Here is a 22,802-nt window from a genome sequence, read left to right on the forward strand (position 1 = left end):
TTTTCACTATCATTAAACCTTTAGTGATAGTTATTTTTTTTCACTATCACTCAATTTTCAGTGATAATGGACTGCATTTTACTATAATTACCACTGAATAGACTGTCGTAGTGCAATTTAGTGGTAGTGCAAACATGGCCAGCCCTTTTAAATTACTATGTAATACTAAAATTGTGGATTGGAAAATGCAAGTTTGAAGCTGCTGAAAAATCCCGTTGATTTTTTGTAATTTTTTCCTCTGAGGGTGTTGTCCATTTTCTCCATATAAAAAAAAATTTCGTGCATTCGCTATATGAACAAAATTACATAATTACACAAAAACCTGTTTTATGGTCAGAAAAAGTAGTAATGAAACTATGCACAACAATTAGAAAATTAGAAATAAATATATATGCACAAATGTATACTTTAACATTACCTACAGTTTAATCATCATTCTTGCTCGAGAGTAAAGTTTTAGTAAGCTGGACGACGTACCAAAAATAAAAAAAACCACAGCAATAGGTTGAATCATCGCTTATCGCCATTCTTGCTCTAGAACGGGTATAAAGGCATGAAAAACCATCGAGTCTCATTTATTGACCCGAACTCATATCATTAATTTCTCGCTTTCTGGTTCGACGGTGTAGTTATTTAGTAACTGAACATACTAATGCAATCTTTTCTCAACTTGCTCCTTATCAGGCCGTCTTGAAGTTAAAACATTTCGAAATGCTGATAAAATGTACAAAACCATTGTCTAGTAATGAGGTAGGTTATATAGACATGTACAAATGTATATGCAAGTATAGTGTATATGTACATATGTAAATACATAGGTAAGCGCATTGCATAGATATTATTTTGTAATTTTTTTTTGAGTTCACTTAACATTGCAGTGATAATTCAAAGAGTGATGAAGCAAATGATTGCAAGTAAGTAATCGCAGTGGATATTTTGAAATACATACGCATACATACATATATAAGTAAGTACATATGTATGTACATAAATAGATACAGGTATACAAATAGTGCATACAAACTTATATTTGTATACATAATATATACATACATACTCAAGTAGATGTCAATTGAATTTTCTCCATCTTGCAGCAACTACCATCATTCATTTCTATTTGAAAGCGAACGAACATTTCTTTTTCAAGTCGAAGTGGAATCGAAGTTCAGCCAATTTTATCAATGTTCTGCCGAAACCGAACAAAAATGTATTATCAATAAGACGAAACTAAATACCATCACATCAATATCAATAAGTTATTCCAAAGTGGGATGGGTCCAAAGAGAGAGGGATGATATTATATAGAAGAATGGGATTGAGGGATAGTTGGTTCCAAAATTATTATTTTCTTTCCATTGCAGTACATATCCATGTAAGTTTACAGCTTTATATTAACATTTGCTATTAAATGATCATGGTACTGCAACATCACCTGGGAACAAATTTTAATAAGGTGAATGCAATAGAGCAAAATACCAATTAGCTTCAATTCTGAAAAAACTCCTAAATTTCGGGGACATTTTGCATGTGAGCATGTATCTGCATGGAATGCACCTGCAGCACTGAATGCATAAATTGTCCACCAGCCATACCCGACGGTGAATGGTGTAGATATCTTACAGCTATTTTTTAATAGAAAATATTGAATTCGATGCCACTATTTAAAAATGTTATAAAATTTAAAAGTTTTTACAAAAACAAAAAAGTGGTCGGTAAAAATTCGCGAGAGCCCAGCGAACTTTTGTGGCCGAATATGGCCGGAGTCGAAATTCGGTCAACCTCTAATCATTATTTTATTTTTTAAATATGGCGTGAAATATTTACTACAACGTGAGCTCGTCATTAGTATTCCCTTTGCAGTTGGATAAGAAAAGTGTAAAATTTCATAGAGATACGTATTTCAGACTGTGGAGGAAAATCCGTTTCAGCATGGAAAGTAATTTTTAATATATGTATACATATACATGCATACACACATATGTACATATGTATGTATGAAATTAGATACTGCAGATCTTAAAGCTAAATACACACCAGGCAACCGTTGCAGCAACACGGCCATGTTGAAGCAACCGTTGCCTCGTGTGTAGCTGTGTTGCCAATTGATTTTCGTGTTGCTGCAACCGTTGCCTGAAATATCAAATAAATTTGATTTTTGGGATAGGTTGCTGCAACCGTTGCTTCGTGTGTATCATTGTTTACTGCTTTTACTCGTTCAGTTCGTTGAAAACAAGCGAAGAAGAAGGTTCGTGCGGAGTAAAATAAAGTGAAAAAGGAAAAAATGGCAATTGAAAATTATGTTAATTTTATTAACGAATATAAAAATTTGAGAGAGCTGTAGGATATAAGTAGTGAAATATGTAAAAAAAAAAAATTGAGAAAAAAAGCATACAAATAATTAAAAAATGAATACAATAAAATTGATAAAAATTTCAAGCCCGCAAAAGAGTTTCCTGTTGCAAGATACCGCAAAGTTATTGCCAGTTTAATTTCTGCTGATATTGCCTCTCTCATTATGGTATCTTGTTTCGTTATTTTGGCCTTTACGAAGTCCAACAATTTTCTAAACAGGGCTTCGTCCATCCTCATGTAATTTTTATAGTCCGCTGGCTCATTTTCCTTCAGTTCTTTCAGCAGCCTCTCGTTCGAAAATTCGATTTTTTTCAATTTTTGGACCAAATTTTCTTTCTCTTCTTTTGTTGCATCTCTTCTTCCTCATTTTCGTACAAAAGTTCGTCAATTATAATAAGAGAAGTAATCTTTCGTATTTCGTCGATCATTTAAAAAATTTAATTTTACGTATCTTCCGCTTGTACCTTTCCTGCACCACAGTTATACACAATAATGAGATTGAAGCAACGGTCGCAACGTGTTTCTTAAACAAAGGCAACACGTTGCTGCAACCGTTGAAGCAACGGTTGCCTGGTGTGTATTTAGCTTAAAGGTTAAATATTGAGTTTGAGAATGCGAATTTTTTTCACCAATTTCTAGAAATTTGTTGTTGGTAGTAATTAAATTTGAGCATTAGTATACCTTAGCCGATCAGTTACAAGAATACTCTTTTACATAAATGAACATTTAAAAGAGTGAACAAACAATGTCTCTATAATTTGAATAAACGGCGTTTCCACACGTTCTCTTGAGCAAATACGCTATAGCTATGCGGGTGCTACTCGTGTAACTTACCTGTGTTTTAGGATACATATGTATGTATGTATGTGTGTATGTATATGTAGGTACAAGCTATGCCAATTTTCTAGTTTGTCCAATGATGATGCGAAAGAAATCTCCATAGATAATCCGTAAAATAGTTTTTCGGTTTGTCGTTTCGCAGAGAGCTGATTGATATCACACTTTACTTATCAATGTAGTATACATACATACATACATACTATATAAATCAATATGAATATATACATACATACATATGTAAACTTCTATTCTGTTTAAAAATCAAATTGACTTGCTCATTGATACTCTTCTTCATTTTCCTCCGCCTTGACTAGTTCAAATTATATTGCTGATAATGATTTTCAAACTGAAAGGTTCGCTGAAGCATTGCACATGTAAATATACATACGCACCCACACATCTGTATGCATGTGCGATCATGAGTTTTCGAATAGTATGCGATCAACGAGGCATCACAGCGCAAACATTTCCATTATCACAACTTCTCACCTACTGCATACAAATTTATTGTTGTTTTCCCTGCTACTGCTGTTATACATACATAAATACATGCATATGTAGTATCAGTACTAACATTAGCAGTTACTGTTAGTCCCACATAGCCAAGTGAAATAACAGCGATATCTTGAACGAAATTTTTCCCCATTTTCCAGTGAACAGCTGATTTAACAGTTAGTTGTCGTTGCCTCCGAATGCTTATCATTCGGTTTGATTTTCCTTTTACTGTGTCGCTGTCGGCTGATCGGTCACTCAGCCATTCAATTTAAGTTGTGTGCTCGGGGTGTTTCACTGTATGGTAACGATTCTCGCTGTACGTGAGCGTTCTGTTTGCCTGGGGCAAATGCGATGCGACGATCATGTTTTAATTTAATGTTACGTTTGGTACGGTACTTATCGGACTGATTAGAACGCGTGCATCAAAGGAAATTCGAATTAATAGTAAAACTACATACGAATACACCGTCGCAAAATTCAAATGAAAGTGAAAATTGTGTGGGTAATTTGTGAAAGAAAGGAAAATGAAATCTTATTAATTTAGATAGCAGAACGTGAAGCAAAATTTCCGAAAGGAAAGTAAATGAAAAGAATCCTTAGAAAGTGAGATCCGTTGTGCAGTAAAGGGTAATGGTTTATAAAAAAATACACGTACTGTGTATCGAAAGTAAAAAATTGTATTTTTATACACATTTGTGATAAGTTTCATATATTATGCTCCTATAAAATTACTTTGTAAATCGGTTTGATAAGTGGAAGTGTCAAAGTTTATACTTTTGAATGCTACGTGTCGTGATAACGATGTCACATTTTGGAACTAAAAATATACGAAAATTCTCGAAAATTACGAATAATATTTTTTAAGAGGTAGGTAAACTACTAAGTGTTGTGGAAAAATGATATATAAAGCTGCTCTTTGTGTGCAATTTACGTAGCTAATTATTATAATGAATTAATAATTCTTAATATATCTAATGCTATATATTTTTTAACGTCAGCAAACTCGCTTAACATTTTGCCAAACGCATACTGAAAAAATTAACAATACTAAAGTAAAAGAAGATCTCTGTCAGCTTATATGATATATACATACATTCATTGAGAGTGCTTAAAGTGGTCACATATTTAGTGGGGTAAGTCGTAGAGATCATTGAGAAAATTGTAATAAGTTATTTTACGAATAAAAGTGGTAGCTGTGGTAAGCCAAGATTAGGATAAATTTTTATGAAGGGAACAATAGTGACCTGTTGACAAACATCCGACCTTGGACATGCAAAATTTATGGTGACTCTATTCCTCCATCCGACTTATTGGTGATGAAATAAGAGGTGAGAAAATAAGATGGAACCTATACCCTTTCCGTCACCCTTTTTCTACTATTGGGTGAGCTTTTTGAATACAATGGCTGGGAAGTGATATTAAAATATATGGACTAATGGTAAAACAAAGTACGCCAATTCGCTGAAAATATCTTATCTTGATCGTATATTGATCGCGGAATATGTCCAAATATAACTAGTCACAGAAATTGATATTTGCTGGTCAAATTTAGTCAATTGCCCGCCGTGGTCGATTTTTACGTATTTTTGTGGTCAAAAGTGGCTTTTTGGCAGTTCATCGAGCATTTGAACTAGCATTCTGATTTCTTCAACGCACAGTTTGCTTGGTAATTCTGATACCAACATTTTTATGAATTCTCTTTTAATCTATTTAACAGTTCTGAAACGATCCAGTAAGCTGATCAACAACTATAACTAACATACCATCTCTTGAACTGATAGCTCTTAAAGATCTCTTGCAAAAGTTTGCTGAACTCAAGTTGCGCTAATCTTAAAGAAAATAACTTTTCTTTCCATAGGGTCGAAATTTTTACACTTTTAAATGTCACGAATAAAAAAGTTAGTATTGATAAAAAATTAGTATATTAATTTAGAATATAAAAACTTAGCCGTTTTCTCGCGTATGTTTTTGAACGTTAAACTGGAAAAATTTCTAGCCAAATGAGTTCAAACCTGCGCAGAATAAATTGCCTTCAAGTCAATTAGAAAAAATTCACATGATTTTCCGATAGCTGGCACTGCATTAGAGATATCTCTAAAAATTTTTGTTAATGGTCCGTCTTCGCTCAGATTCAAGACGAAGACAAATATTTTAATCCTAAATTTGACAAGATGGGTGGCGCTGGAATTAATTGATTCAAATACCCGGTCAAATAGTGTCAAAGCAGCAGAATTATGGGAATTATGTAATGCTCATACAACAACAACAAGTTTGAATTACGTTTTCTACAGCAAACTAATGTATTGTGTTATGTTACGTATACATTAATTTAATTGAGATTGAGCCGTAGCGAAGGGTGGCCGGGTTTACTAGGTACAATTTATATAAAAAAAGTGATTTTTCAGCTGAATATTGTTCCAGCTGCCTTGCATGTCGAAATTTAGTTTCAGAATGCTTCGCCGTTTGATTTAAATTTTTTATTTTACATCTATGTATAGTTAAAATACAATTTTGCTTTAACGCAAAAAATTTTTAATTTTTATTAAACTTTTAATTTTTGGATATTTCATTCAAGAGGAGGCTTTATCTCACAGGTTTAAACGAGATTCACTGTAAGAGCTTTATTTGTTTCTGGATTCTGCCTCTAAGGTCAATCCATATAAAAACCAACACTAAGGACTTTATATTTTCCAATGTTGTTTCAGCATGATTCATTTGCCTGCACGAAAGCAGTCGCGATTCCGTGCGCAAAAGAGCTGACAGTGTCAAAATAAAAGTGTCGTAAATCGTCTTGGCAAAAAAAAAAAAAAAAATAAAATAAAACATTCAACTACTTTAGTGAACATTGACCTCCTATCTGCGCTTAATCGAAACCCAGTCTGCGCCCTTGACTGTACGTTTTAATTTCGAAAATTTTATTTGTAAATAATTTTTGAAATACTTTTTTATTTTGTCGTATCAGAACACCATCTTTAATACATAAAATTGTTTACTAACTTTTTCTAATACAAACTGATAAGAAAGTAGTCGATAGAGATAATACACACACATACTTATGCATGCATTCCCCACATAGAAATATTATGCTTCACATTATCACAATCAGATTTTGTGGTTATAACTAATTTTAAATTTTCTGTTTCTAAAAAAACTAGTCAGTAAAAATAAAACAATTTAGAGAACCTTTTCTTAACCCGAATGCAACACCACTTTAATCGATCAAACATTTGTTTTACATTTTGTGTTTCTTAAAATGCTTGAACGAATAAAAAAAATAAATAAGTCATCGGCGCATACACTTCTGCTAGGTGTTTGACCGAGCTACTCCTATTTGTGGAGTGCGCCTTGATGTTGTTCCATAAATGGAGGAACCTCCAGTTTTAAGCCGAATTGTACGAATACTTAGAACAAATATATGGGTAAATCATTGATCCAAAGCAAACGAGAAGAAGTCAACAATTTTCTACAAACTAAATGTTTCCGAAAGAAAAAAAAAAATAAAGGCGGCATGGAACGTTGAATGTACCTAAATGTGGAAAATAAGTTAAATTGATTTAAATTGAAAGGGAAGAGCCACACATAAATAAGAGAAGTGAACAGTAATGCACAGCCAAGCGAGAAACGACAAACAAACAAAAATGCACACACATGAATGGAAACACAACAATATTATTGTACAAGCAGAAGATAAATATATGTATGTGGGCTTATGCATGTTACTCGTGAAAAACACAAAAAACCTAAACACTGATAATACTGGGCTTGTTTGTATTGCAAGTGGACAAATACCCACCCATTTTGAGTTGATGTGTTTACAGAGCTGTGCACTAGGTAAATACTTGTATGCATATGGATATGTGTGTATGTATGTATGTTATATATTCGTGGCTTGAACCACGTGTATGAGCTCGTAATAGATTACAGCACAGCTTCAGTTGGGGGTAAGGTCAAACGCCATTGCATCTTTTTGCATGTATGTTTGTATGTACTTGACTTCGAGAGTTAATTTAAATGGAAGATGGGTGACTGTATGTGTAATAAGATACAATTTATGTATATGTATAATAGGTTGGCGTATGCACCCTTGAAATATGTTTCGGTACAATTTTTCGTCCAACTTATGGTGTAGCCTTTTCAAGTTTGATATTTTCTTTTTGCTATCCTTGAAAAAAATTTATAAAAATTTTATAATTCAAGTTTATTTCGCTAAGTAATTTGTTTTTAGGAATATCAACTAATGATATCATCTATTCTGTATTGGCTACTTGTTAAAATTTAATTAAGTATGGCCCATGCAAAATTTAGAATTTGAATTTTCATGCGAATAACTTTTACATCTATGAAGGAGTTTTTCATTTATATCATACATTTTTTCTAGATATTTTGGATTTAAAAAAATGAGTAAACAAACTTTTTTGGGAAACCGTTTTTTCTATACATACATACATACCTATGTACCTATATTTTTATACGTATAAATTTATCTGAACTGTTTATTTATTTTTTAACTTTGTAATACATATGTGTAGGCGCCGCCGTAGCCGAATGGGTTGGTGCGTGACTACCATTCGGAATTCACAGAGAGAACGTAGGTTCGAGTCTCGGTGAAACACCAAAATTAAGAAAAACATTTTTCTAATAGCGGTCGCCACTCGGCAGGCAATGGCAAACCTCCGAGTGTATTTCTGCCATGAAAAAGCTCTTCATAAACAATATTTGCCGTTCGGATTCGGCCTGAAACTGTAGGTCCCTACATTTGTGGAACAACATCAAGACGCACACCACAAATAGGAGGAGTAGCGCGGCCAAACACCTAAAAAAGGGTGTACGCGCCAATTATAAAAATAAATAATGATAAATATGTGTATACATATATCTTCAAAATGGTTAATTTTAATGAAAAATGAAGTATGGCAAATTTAGTTATCCGTTAACACAATATACAGCATAGTGCAGAAGCATTGATGGCCGATTAACAGATACTCCAGAAAGCTATATGATCAACTTACTTTCTTTAATCTAAAACCGTTTATGAGCACATCTCAAAAATCACATGACTTAAATAATTTTTGAATTTTCGGTTTTACATAGGAATTGGATGGCTTGGCTCTTGGATGAAAAAGTCATTAATTATTTGTAAACCAGTGTTATCAAGTTTAGTCTCGTTTTGAACTTAGTCTGAGAAATATATTGAATCGAGCTCTCATTAATCTCTATTCATACATATAATATATTACCATGGCCGAACGACCATTGTCAGTCTCAGTCAGCGTATACTTCTCCGCTGAGTTCTTTGCCACTTATTCTATTGAAGACATACTCATATTTTCCCCAATGCTGTTGTGGAATTGGTGCTTAATGTTCCAGTTATACATACATTCATATAGCTGACAGTGTTTGAACACCCTCCAACCTCTTGGCGTGACAATTGTCTTAGTATTTTGCAAGCGTTCGCCTAAGGCTATCAAATCCTTCGTCGTTCATTCGTTAATGCCTACCAACAATAATCAGGTGATGTCACAAGAAATGCAGAGCTTATGATGCCAGAGGTGAAAAGCCTGCGAAAGCCACGCCATTGCCCCTGAAACCATATATTATTTCTGTTTTTAATACTCGATGACGGTCATAAATATACGTACGTGCATACACATGCACTGAAATAATAAATTCTCACTAAACACATTTCATTACGATCGAGTTTAAGTTGCTAAAAAGTGTGAATGTCTTTCTTTTTTTTTTATCGACAAATGCACCAAGTGTCACGGATTCTGATCGAATTTAATACCAAAAAACATATACATAAATATATTCACATACATATATGTACATGTGTAGTTACAAATAATTTCAATACATATTCTAATTTGAAAAAGAAAACTCTGGTAGTGAAAGCTGCTCAGGTGGTGGGACTAGATAGGCACACAATTATTACAACTCATTTCTTAAAATATTTGTCATCAAACAAAAATGGAAACGCTAAAATAGAAAAGTGATAAATGTGCTTAAATACTTAGTATATACATATATAAATTTCAGTGATAAGATGTATGTATAAATGTCTAAGCTTTAATAAACTTTATAATCAGATACAGTATCAGACATTTGCAGCCATTTCTACGTATTGTATATATGTACATACAAATGTATGTACATATTATGCATGTTTTATTCATTACGATTCTTCTATGATGTTTACTTACGAAATTAGTACCTGCTAAAGTACCTGATACTAATATTCTACTATACTTTGTTCATACCAGTATTTTCGTAAAATAAAGTATATGGCATATTAAATTATTATCAATAGAAAAAATTGGAAAATTACGTAGCTGCTAACAAAGACATACATATGATTCATGATACTAGAACCTCTCCTATGATCACTGCGAACTGCGAACAGCATTACGAAATTTACATTGAACAGTGTACAGACAGACCATAAACGACATCCATTCGGAGACCATTACCACCTTCCTAAGCTTCCGACCCCCGAATGCTGTTATCGGAGTCCAAACACCACCAATCGCAGACGAAGAGCTCCAACTTCCCCGAGAGTCCCGCGTAACCTTGGCACAATTACGTTCTGTAGCAGGTTAAACTCCTACTTATCCAGAATCGACCCCGACATACTAAAGATATGTCTGGCATGTGAAGGCACCGCGCAACACACTAACCACCTTTTCACTTGTCCTATCAAACCCACTCATCTAAAACCCCTCTCCCTCTGGACCTAACCTGTCGAAACAGCTAGTTTCCTGGGCCTACCGTTAGATGAGCTAGACGAAGACAACCGGTGATTACGCTACACTGACAGGGCAAAGTTAATGCTACAACATCAACAACAATGAAATTTACACGAATAGAATTGATGAAGTCTTTCCTACGTAACCCCCCATCCGTTACTCCACCAATCTGTGCATTGTGTGAGACAAATATAGAACAATTTCCTGCAAAATAAAAAACCTTGACCGAGTAGAGAATAAGTGCAACTATGCCCGCTTGTTCCAGAGAATCAACAAATAATCTGAAGGTGATTGGCTACTAGTTGTATTAATATTTGTACTAATGGAATTGAAATAAATATAAGATAACTTTGCATTTGAATAGCTATACCTGCTTTACCCGTGCTTTTTCTGTACGCAACTTTTTTGTCTTTATTTTCAATTTTTCTACTAACGAAAATATAAAATATAAAATAAAAAGGAAAACTCCAAAATTTAAGACAAATGCAATTCTCTCATTATTCTTATTTTTTTAGCCCTTACTCCTCGACTGGGTAAAAGAATTTCTTTGGCATTCCAGTTTGGAACTGTTGTAAGTAAAATTATAATTTTTACATACATAAAATTAAATAAAAAAATGAAAGTTTTTAAATGTGGATTTTATTAAATCATAGATGTTTTCAATGTTTTTGGTATTCGTTTTGTGCTTAGAAATACTAAATTGTGCAAACTTCACTCTAAGTAGAGCTCCCATACCTCCCATCGGAAAGTTTAATGCCTTAGTTAACATAAATGAAATAGTATATGGACTGTACCCTACAATAGTTTGTTTCTCCATTTTAATCAGTTTTATTATAATTTTCATGAAATTTTAAATTAAATTATATTCTCGAGATTTAGTGAAAATATTGGTTAAAAAAGCAATGGCAAATCAGACTGCGCTAGACTCGAAAAGTCACTCTGATTTTTATACAGGCGATAAATAATCACTAACTCTTATATTTTTATATATTTATAAATCTAATTAGTCCAAATTTCTACATATGTATGTATGCGTGTATTTAACATACTCTGAAATGTGTGTGAAGAATAAACGAAGCGGCACAAAATGTGCTCAGGTGATAAATTTGTGCTTTTTCCAACTCGCCTTCAGTTAGGGGAAACCGCATAACAACTTTTTAGTGTGTATGCAAAGAAATAAAGGGACAAGAAAAGATTACAAAAATTACAAAATATAGAAAATCTTTCAACGTCATGTTCAACATAAAATTTCGACATTCTACTAATTGTGTAAAATACTTTTCACGTACACTTGACAATTGGGCAGAGGCGGGTATAAATAGTTGAGGGCTTATAAAATAAAATCAGATGAAGTAAAAATGAATACAGTAAAATAATAAATAAAAGATTAAAAAATAAATAAAATTAAATTATTATAAATTAAACTAAAAATTAAGTTTAGTAAATGGAATACAGTAAAGTAAAATTAAATAAAATGCATTTCCTTGCATTAAATGCTATTTTGTTATAATTAAATGAAATGAAATAAAAAAACTAATTAAATTGAAAATTATATATATAAGAAATAAAATAAAATGAAACTACAAAAAAAAACTACAATAAACAAAAAAGGGTAAAAAAACTAATTAAAATTAAAAAATAAAATAAAGGAATAAAACAAAATAATTAAAAAGTAAAGTAAAACAAACACTGCATTATATATATGCTATATCCATACATACATCCTTTGGCATCTTTTTGGGGGTTCGGCCGAGCTCCGCTTCTAATTTTGCGTCTTCCACAAATGAAGGGACTCACAGTTTTAAGCCGACTCCGAACGGAAGATATTTTTTATGAGGAGCTTCATCTCCTTCAAATGCACTCGGAGGTTTGCCATTGCCTGCCGCGTGGCGACCGCTATTAGAAAAATGTTCTTCTTAATTTTGGTGTTTCATGCACGGAGATCCAAACCTACGCACTTATGATTGGTAGTCACGCATAAACCCATTCGGTTACGGTAGCCGCTCAAAATAATAATGTCATATAAATATAATAAAATAAATAATTAAAATAGAAATGAAACTAAATTAAATTAAGTTACATAAATAGAGAAATATATATAAAATGAAATAAAACATATTAAAAAATTAAAACAAAACTATACAAAATGAAATTAAAAAGTAAACTAAGACTACATAGAAAGGAATAAAGTAAAACAAAATAAGATTATATAAATGAAATAAACAAAATTATTTAAATACAATATATAATATAATTAAATTAAAATAAATGAAATAAAATAATAAAACAAAATTTAAATAAAATAAAACATATTTAAATAACAAAAATAAAAAAAATAAATAAAAATATCGGTCAGTCCATCAGTTCGTGCGTATTTTACCCATAATTTCACTTTTGTACGATTTTTGCATACAAAAAATTATTCGCCGAATATAACGGAACTATTTATATTTTCTTTGATATATTGTGCATTCAACAAGTAATTTTAATCGCGGATAGAAGCACGTGTTGTTAAAAAATAAAATGGAATCTTCAAACGCGTATAAGAGGCATATTTTGTATTTTTTTTTATAAAAGTGGTAAAAATGCAACAACTGTTGCTGCAGAAATAAACACTGTTCACGGAGAGAATACCGTGAGTGTAAGGACTGCGCAAAAGTAGCTTTCAAAATTCTGAAGTGGTAACTGCGACGTGGAGGATGCCCCGCGCGCTGGTCGTCCTGAAGTCTTTAACTCCGACGCCTTGCTCGAACTCGTAGAAGCTGAGCCAAATTTGACAGTCGATATGATAGCTCAGAGATTAAATTCATCGCATGGAACAGTTCACAGGCACCTGGTTTAGTTGGGAAAGGTTTCAAAGCTGGGAAAATGGGTTCCACTTAGACTTTCCGTCGCCAACCTCAGGCAGAGAGTGAATGTGTGTTCTCAGCTGCTGCAACGGCTTGAAAATTAAAGTTTTTTGAACTGCATCGCTACTGGGGATGAAAAATGGGTCCTTAACAATAATACTGTTCGCAAACGCCAATGGTTAGTTAAAGATAAAACACCAGAACCGACCCCTAGAGATGGCCTTCATCCCAAGAAGATTCTCCTGTCTATTTGGTGGGATGTGGCCGGTATTGTTTATTATGAACTTCTGGAACCAAACCAGACGATAGCCGCTGATTATTATTCCCATGAGCTATCAAACCTGAATGAGGCACTTTACAAAAATATACCGTCTTTAGTGAATAGACGCAAAGTTTTGTTTCCCCACGACAACGCAAGACCTCATACCGCAAGACAAACATTAGGTAAGCTGAACGAGCTCGGATGGGAGCTAATGCCGCATCCACCATACTCTCCGGGTATTGCACCTTGTGATTATCACCTTTTCCGTGGACTTCAATCCCATATGAGTAACAAGAACTACTCCTCAAAAGAAGCTATAAAAGGGATATCGAAGCGTATTTTGGCTCCAAGGACAAACAATTTTTGAGCAGGGAATTAAAAATTTGCCTAAACGTTGAGAAGACCTTGTAAATAATGAAGGAAAATATATTATTGATTAATAAATACATTAAAATTTTTTTTTATTAATTTAAAAAAACGCACGAACTTATGGATAAAACTAAAAAATAAATAAAAAAGAAAAATAATAAATTAACTAAAATTAAATAGAAAGAAAAGAAAAAAAATCAATTTAAATAAAAGAAATAAGAAAAAATATAAATATAAAACATAAAATAAAGTCTGAACTCACTCCTCAATTTGAGGCGCCAAAGTGCCTTTTAACGGTGTCTCCGATTGGCGTATGCTTATCTGAAGCTTTCTTTGTTGTTGTAGATGAAGCTTTCTCTTTTACTTTAGTTCGATAAAAGAAAAATAATTACACAGTTTTTTTGGCACATTATACACAGTAGCGCGAAATTAATCATCCAATCCATATTTCTTATTAAATAAAAACAAAATTATTTTGAGTGATGGAAATCTTTATTTTCACTTTTGCATACTCCGTTGCTTCAAAGCATCATTGCCCCAATGCGTCAAATATGATTGACGTATGTATTTATTTATAGCCTCATTTGCAAAAATTATAAATCGTCTGATAAGGTGATTAATTTTGCGCCACTTTTTATTTGATTCAAAGTATAATTGGGCAAACAAAAGTGGACCATGGATGCTATCGTGGGACACGTAATCGAGCATATTTTCTGAAATTGAAATGAAATTATCGATGTTTTCTATCAACAGTGGATATACCATTCATTCCTACAACAGATATTACAAAAATACTTTAATACTCTTTTTGATTTCTTTCTGGCATTACATTTTGTATGAAAATTTCTAATGTTTTTTAAGACATTAACTTTATTGAAAAAATCACGTATTTCTCTCATTATTTGAAATTATTTAACAATATTTGGTTTCTTTAGTTACGATGCATGTTGGCTTTTGGCTCAAGGTTAATCGTGCCCCATCTTACGGTCCATTTCCATTTTGTACTTGCGTATCTGAGCAGCCTCAATTATTCGCACATATGCTTGTACATATCTATAGATATATTCACTTGCAGCTGTAATTAAAATTTATCGCCCATTGATAGCCAGTATTGATTCATCAATGAATTGAATATTCCAAACTGCATTACATTTTGGAGCCCAGTTAAATTTAATTCACTTCTTTCAATACATTTACAGTCATATTACACAAGTATGTATATATATTCACGTATTTGCTTAGAACGCAAATTTTAACAAAATATATTTACGTACAAGTACCTACATATCTATACATATGTATACATATGTATATAAATATGTAGTACATTGAACAATGATGCATATTTCTTCAGCACTTGCGAAGTGTTTTGGTCTCAGTCGCTTACGATGTCGTCGTTTCTAACTAATTGGCTTTAATTGAAATAAACTACTTTAATTTTTTCGATCGGAGTCATGAGTTTACGCATTCGCTGTGACTGGGCTTTCATTCTTGGAGAACTGTGTTTTTATGTGTGATATTAGGGAAGATCCATTTTTAGTACACAATCGCTATGCGTAAAATTTAATAAGAAAATATTTTTCTAAGTTGAGAAATACTTTTCAAACCAGTTACTAAATCTTTCAATACGTTTTTAGATAATTTTTAAATATAAACTAAAGTAATTTGAAAACGATGATAGATGGTGGATTTGATTTCTGCTGATACTAATTTCAACCATTTTCTTTAAAACAATTAACTCAGGAATCTTATATTTTTAATGCACATTTCAATAAAAAATTGTACAACAAAAGTATTTATGCTCATATGCTTGTATGTTATTTCTTCTATGCTTACAAAGTTTCCCACCCTAATACGTATTTGTATGGATCTTCCTCTATTGTAATATTTTCCAGAATTTCATAAATTTACATATGTATACATATTTATTTTGTTTGCGCGTTGGTATTCGAGGTTAATTAGACTCGAAAAAAACTACACACAATGTTTTCGTTGACATCCAAAATCATAAAGGAAATGTTACCGCAAAAATCGAATGATAACTTCGGAGGAATAAAATAATTGACGCATACGTCCTTTGTTTGGTGTTTAGCCGAGATTTTTCTCCAGTTTCTGGTGAGCGCCTTGATGTTGTTCCAAAAATAGTGGAACTTACAGTTTGGTGGCGGCTACGAACGGCGGAAGGTTTTTTATGAGGTGCTTTTTTGTGGCAGAAGCGCACTCGGCGCCATCGCCAGCTGGGGCAATCGTAATTAGAAAAAACCTTTTCATTTGTGGCTTTCTAACCTAGGGCCTCGGTTGAACCCCTGGAGTATTCTTAGCAAGCAAGTTTATAAAGGCGGACGCCAGTTTAATAGCCTATTGCACCTTAAAAAATAAGCCAAAATCGTCCTTAGTGGCCTTCAGTCACTCGTAAATTCGATGCCACGACGACTAGTATCTGTTACAATAAATAATGTAGGACATACAAGCTATTAAATATTGTTTTTTGTGGTTTTCGTAAGACTTATTTTTATTCGTTTAGTGCCAGATATCTATTTCCTTATATATATATATATATATATATGTATATGTATATATAATTGGCGCGTGCACTCTTTTTTGGGTGTTTGGTCGAGCTCCTCATCCTATTTATGGCGTACGTCTTGATGTTGTTCCACAAATGGAGGGACCTACAGTTTCAAGCCGACTCCGAACGGCAGATATTTTTTATGAGGAGCTTTTTCATGGCAGAAATACACTTTGCCATTGCCTACCGAGGGGCGACCGCTTTTAGAAAAATGTTTATCTTAATTTTGGTATTTCACCGAGATTCGAACCGACGTTATCTCTGTGAATTCCGAATGGTAGTCACGCACCAACCTATTCGGCTACGGCGGCCGCCTATTATTCCTTCTGCGCCTCTATTTCCTTTTACGCCCTTGAAAATTAATAAATTTTTACAATAAAAGACTGATATAAATCCTTTAGCATGGTTTCTTCTTAATTTTGTTTTCTTCCCTTATGCCGAAAGGTAAAAAGATTTAAACTCTGATTATTTTATTACAAAAAAAAAAATTGTTTAGTGTTCCATATAGTTATTTCGCTTAGTGTATGTCTCATAAAAAAAATAATATTTTGTTGAAGTTAGAACTTTTTTGAGTGTTACAGGATGATTTAAAATTTGATGAAATGAAAAACTGACACCGTGGGACCTGTCTTTATTCAGAAAGGCCTGAACGGATTTAAATTATATTTGGCACACGAATCGTTTATAACTCTGACTAGGTTAGGTTAGGTTGAAGCGGTTGTCTTGTGGGACACACTCAGGCTCATAGCCCATTGTGATGCCGCGTGGGGGAGCTTTCCCTATTTCTCCTAAAACCATTGTGCGCTTTTCAAAAATTTTAGAAGATCTCCTATTTCTGTGGAACTGAGATCTTCCAATTCGTTAAAAAATTGTTTGCCTAGAATAGGAAATCTCCGTCTGGATAGAGCAGGACAATGGCAGAGAAGGTGCAAGATTGTCTCCTCCTCTTCCTCATCAAGACAACTTCTACAGAAGTCGTGTACTTGTACATCCATCCTTTGGGCGTGCCTACCTATTAGGCAATGCCCCGTTATGACTGAAATCAGTGTGCTAAGACTGTGTTTATTTTGGCTTAGCAAAGATTCTGTGCGTTTAGCACTAAGAGTCGGCCACAGTTGATGGGCGATTTTGCAGGTGGCTTCATTGCGCCATCTTTCGTTTGCTTTCCTTACGATTTCTTCAAGGATAAGTAGCTTACATTTTTGTAAGGGAATGCCTATGTCATTGTCTATGCACCCATCGGTCAATTTGGTGCCGAGTCTCGCTAGTTCATCGGCTCTGCAGTTACCCTCAATGTCGCGATGGCCAGGAACCCATATTATCCTTAGGCGAAATGACTCAGCCATCTCGTTAAAAGATGTGCGGCATTTCATGGCTACCTTGGAGGTTGTCGACTGCTTTGTGAGGGATTTTATCGCCGCCTGGCTGTCAGTGAAAATGTAGATGTCATTTCCGGATATCGCATAACACTGTACCATTGTCGCGGCTTTCGTTATTGTCATCAGTTCGGCCTGAAAGACATTACAGTAGTCGGGGAGCCGAAAACTGAAGGAGATCCCCAGATGCTCGGAGTATACACCTCCGCCCACCCTGCCCTCGAGCTGTTGACTAACAGTTGGAATATTTTTTTTGCGAGCTGTTTAAAAAATGTAATTTAAATTAAGTCGTAAAAGAATGGAATTACATGCGAATGTATCACAATATGGGGATCCAACGAAAGAGATTTAGATGGCTTTAGTTTAAATGTATTTTATAGGATTGCCACCTGTTTCAAAAATCTAATTAAAATAAGTTTTAGACAAATTTTCAATATTAGTGTAAAAAAAGAGTGTAAAGAAAATTTCAAGTTTTATGTTGTTGTTTTTGTTGTAGCAGATTCAGCAACCTTCAGGTTTCTTAAGAATTGGCGTTTCAAACATTTTCGTCATAGATCTGGTTTTTTGACACAATCAAAAGAAAAAAATCCTAGGATGCCAAATTAGGTGAAAATCCACAGTTAATTTCCTACAAATTCTTTTTTTTTTGCAAATTGCTTCAGGTAAAAATCTCATAACGCCCAAATATTAGTCTTTATTAACTGTCTGACCTTCTAGCAAAAAGATCCATAAAAACCGTAAGCAATGCTTACTTTTTTGATTGAAAATGAAGAGGCTTGGTTCATTCGGAGCTTTCCACTCAATCGCCTAATGCCTGGACTGCGTGTCAAACTCATAAACCTACATCTCATCTTCAGAAATTATGCGTTTTATAAATGTTGGGACAGATTCAGCCTTAGAAATCTGTCTTTGGTAATATCAACGCAGTTATTGATCAACACTTCTTTGACTTTATTGATGTTTTCATCAGTTTCCGATGTCGACGGTCTGCCGTTAGGTTTGTCATCCTCGATGGACTCTAGATCTTTTCTGAAGCGTTTAAGCCACTTGTAAGCGGCTGTTTTCTTTTACCCAAACAGTTTCCCAACATTTCTGAGGTTTTCGCACCATTGAACCCATTTGTAACGGAAAATTTAATACAAACCATTTGGCTCAGATTCAAATTCATTTTTAATACGGTAAAAATCGAAACCACGTCCAGAGATAGATGGATTTACTCCAGACAGTGTAACTTTTACAAATGTCATGCAATAGCAAAACAGTTTTGGCAATCCAACAAATGTGGCAATCCAACAAAATAAAAATATAAATCAAATCAGTTCACTTAGAGCTTCACCTGGTGCTTGTCCCGCGAACTCAAGGCGGTATGTACAAAATACAAAATATGTCACGTACAACTGCACTTGGCCTCGGCGGCGGATGTAGATGTTTTTTAATTCCTTACCCCTTTTTTTATGTTCTACATATTTACATATATCAAATATGAACTAACCCCGAGCCCCTTGGACACTTTGTACCTATCTCTACAAACAAATCCCTGGCTTTTCTAAATGTGTTTCAAATCAAATATCTCAGTTTTTGTGACATGCACTGTATGCACATAAATTGTTCTAAGCTAAATATTTGTTTGCTCTTTGCTAAGCAATAAATCTCGAGCTGCCGAAAAGGCACGCGAGCGCCTCCTTCAGCTGTGGCTGCCGCTTCAAAGATGTAGACCATCGATTGCACCTGTTATGTGGGCATTTATTAAAATGCCAAAATCCATGAATATGACAAATGTCGACCACTAACTACAAATGCACATAAATCCATTCACAAATATTTATCTAGTGATTAAAATATTTTCAACTAATTCCACAGCCACCCACGTTCAAGTAGATATGTATATGTATGTGTATGTGGTTCTTTATGTATGTTGGTATGCATGCAGAAGTTTCCAATATTTATTTGCTTGCAAGGCAAGGTGCTTACATACAAACAAACAGACATAAATTATATGCAATTACAGCATTGGGACCCATTAAAATGCCAAATGATTCAAATCAATTAAAATACCGCGATGAAAAGCAAAAACAACGAAATTTCCTTTATAAAAGTGAAGCAAAAATTACACAAAATACTGGCATGCGTTGAACCACCATATGGAAATTTATAAACATTTCATATTTGAATGAAATATGAGTATACCTTTTGGTGTTGTTTGATGGCCAAAATCGAAAAGTCCAAAATTTGAGAAATTGTGAAAAGTTGAGTGGAGAAAAAATCGAAAAATATGAAAATAAAAGAATGGCGCCAAATGTACGCAAAGACCACTTTGATTTGAAATTGAAAAATTTGTGTGTGTAAGAAATGGGCATATTAATAATTCCCAGAAGTTCTTTAATGGGTGGGCCACAAAAATATTGTAAAAGCAAAAAAAAAAATAGTTTCATAAAAATTGGCCAGCAGTTGGTCAAAGGCACAGCCATGCAAATATAAATAAACACAATTTTGGTCTAGTCTTAAATACATCTGTGTGTAAATATGTATGTACGTATATGCACATGCACATACACATATGTATATAGTTCTGCTATGGAGGTCGATGTGATGTGGCTGCCCCAACTACCTATAACTCTTTGAGCGCTCTCATATGGCCACATCTTCGAAGTAATAAAATGGTGCACATATTTGTTTGTTTGTTTGTGAACGAATCTACATACATCCATACTTATGTATTACAAAGAAACATATTTTTACGATTTTTGGGCCAACTTTTTGCTGGCTAGGCATCCGGAAATATTGCGGCTAATTTTCAGAAACTACTGCGAATATGCCAATAAACTCATACACATTTCCTTATATAAGTGAGTATGGGTGTGCACACAAAGCCCATAAAAAAACTGCGACAAACTAAAAAACAAAAACACCAACACCAGCAAAGCAGAGTGGCGTGCAACATGTGGCATGTAAATAGAAATTACAAAAACAACAACTATTGCTTCTTTCATTTGTTGCATTTTGGTCAACAACGAAAATGTGGCAGGCAGATTGAAAAAAATAAGCGATACTATAATTTACAACCATGACATGAAGGAGTGCAACACCTTTACAGAGACTTGTATGTTATATTATGTGTGTATGTGTGGATGGATGTATCTATACGGATGCATGTATTTCTGTGATTTTCATTTCTCCAGAGCGTTTTACCACCAATCTGTATGTATGCGAACTGCTGTCGATAGAAATTCGGTTGCGAGGGAGTGCTTCTAAGTTATTGGTATTTATGAAGAGTGTAGAAACAAATTTTTTTCTTACCTACTTATATTTCTTTTAAATTAAATCAGCCATTTGGTCCGATCTAATGAGCGACTTATGGCTTTTTTCTCTTTGCGGCAAGCTGGTGCTAATTGAGAAACGTCAAGGACGGTTCTACGTAACCGGAACAACCCGGATTTATTTCCGGCCAAGAACAATCACTTCAGCAGCATTCTTTGTATATATATGGGGAATGTTTATGCTGCTACAACACAATCATTTCGCAGAAAATGAAATGATTTTCACTAGGTCGAATACATTAATGTAAGGCACCATCGATTCGCCACTTCTCTGCTCGCTTTGTTTGAGCCTAATCCGCTTCACGAAGAATTTGCAGAAAACAACAACAAAGTTATCGAGCAATATTCGCCGTGTAGGAGCACAACAAACTGCTTAGCAAGCAGTTTCTGATAGGGAGCTACCGTAGGTCGCACCCATGCAGACACTTGCTTGAGCCTGAGCCGCCTACCAGGCACGTCAGGAGGCAGCTCTTCAATTACGCCGACGAGATCCAGGACAAAAAAGACCGACAATTACTGGACCGGACAGTGTACAGACAGACTATAAGCGACATTCATTGGGAGACACTTACCACCTCCTTAAGCTCCCGACCGCCGAATACCGTTATCGGAGGCCAACCACCACCCATTGCAGACGAAAAGCTCCAGCTACCCCGAGAGTCCCGCGTAACCTTGGCACAATTACGTTCTGAATACTGTAGTAGGTTAAACTCCTACTTATCCAGAATAGACCCCGACATACTAAAGATATGTCCGGCATGTGAAGGCACCCCGCACGACATTAACCACCTTTTCACTTTCCCATCAAACCCACTCATCTAACACCTCCCTCCCTCTGGACGCAACCTGTCGAAACAGCTAGTTTCCTGGGCCTACCATCAGATGCGCTAGACGAATACCACCTGTGATCTATAGTACATAACGTAAGTATATTTCTACAATAACAACTACAGCTATATTCACCGCTAGCGACTTTGGTTATACCTCACAAAACTGGTATAAATCACTATTTTCAATGCTGTCAAATCTCTCTTCAAATCGCCCTTCATGCAGGGCAAATTTTGGTGCTTCAACTTGCGAACATTGACAAGTACGAGAATACAAAGGGTGTTGGCAAAGCACAATCATCACAAGCAAGAAATGTTGGCATGTGTGAACTCGGTCTTACTACTCATTACGTGCTTCCAGGCAATTGTAAATTTTGGCAGCTCTTTTCCAGTGCTACCAATATATTATATGTTTATTTATGCCAGTTACTTCATCTATACGTCTAACTCTTTGCGAGTCGAAGGCATTTATAGAATACAAGATTACGCAGACTGAAAGACTGAAATGGAGAAATGAATGTAGCTTTACTGGAGCGGAAATCTAGATGAAGTATGTGAAAGAACCGATAATGAAGATTTTTAAACGAAAATTCAAAATTAGGGAAAGACAATAGAAAGAAAAAGTTTGTTTGCAAACCAAAAAATTAAAACAAGACTCTAGATTTACCTCAGCTCAACAGTTCACTCTGTTAAATTTGCTGAGAGTCAAGTAACAGTACCGCGATATATACAACCTTCTCTATTCTTTCAACCATAATCTACGTGCATACATATGTATATAATAGAAAATGTGTTCTAGGAAA

The 22,802-nt window shown here is 34.4% G+C and overlaps 1 protein-coding gene across 2 annotated transcripts in view; it reads left to right on the forward strand.

Moving 5' to 3' along the window:
- The first annotated feature begins 3,975 nt into the window (after window positions 1–3,975).
- LOC129245136 (leucine-rich repeat-containing protein 4B) overlaps window positions 3,976–22,802 on the forward strand; it is a 46,363-nt gene continuing 27,536 nt past the window's right edge. The window contains exons 1-2 of one of the 2 annotated variants that reach the window (XM_054883144.1): window positions 3,976–4,554; window positions 10,946–11,001. The gene's annotated coding sequence lies outside the window, so the exon portion shown is untranslated. The remainder of the gene's footprint in view (window positions 4,555–10,945; window positions 11,002–22,802) is intronic. The other variant, XM_054883143.1, reaches the window with a different exon arrangement.

The sequence above is a fragment of the Anastrepha obliqua genome, chromosome 4, assembly GCF_027943255.1.
Source record: "Anastrepha obliqua isolate idAnaObli1 chromosome 4, idAnaObli1_1.0, whole genome shotgun sequence".
Lineage (NCBI taxonomy): Eukaryota > Metazoa > Arthropoda > Insecta > Diptera > Tephritidae > Anastrepha > Anastrepha obliqua.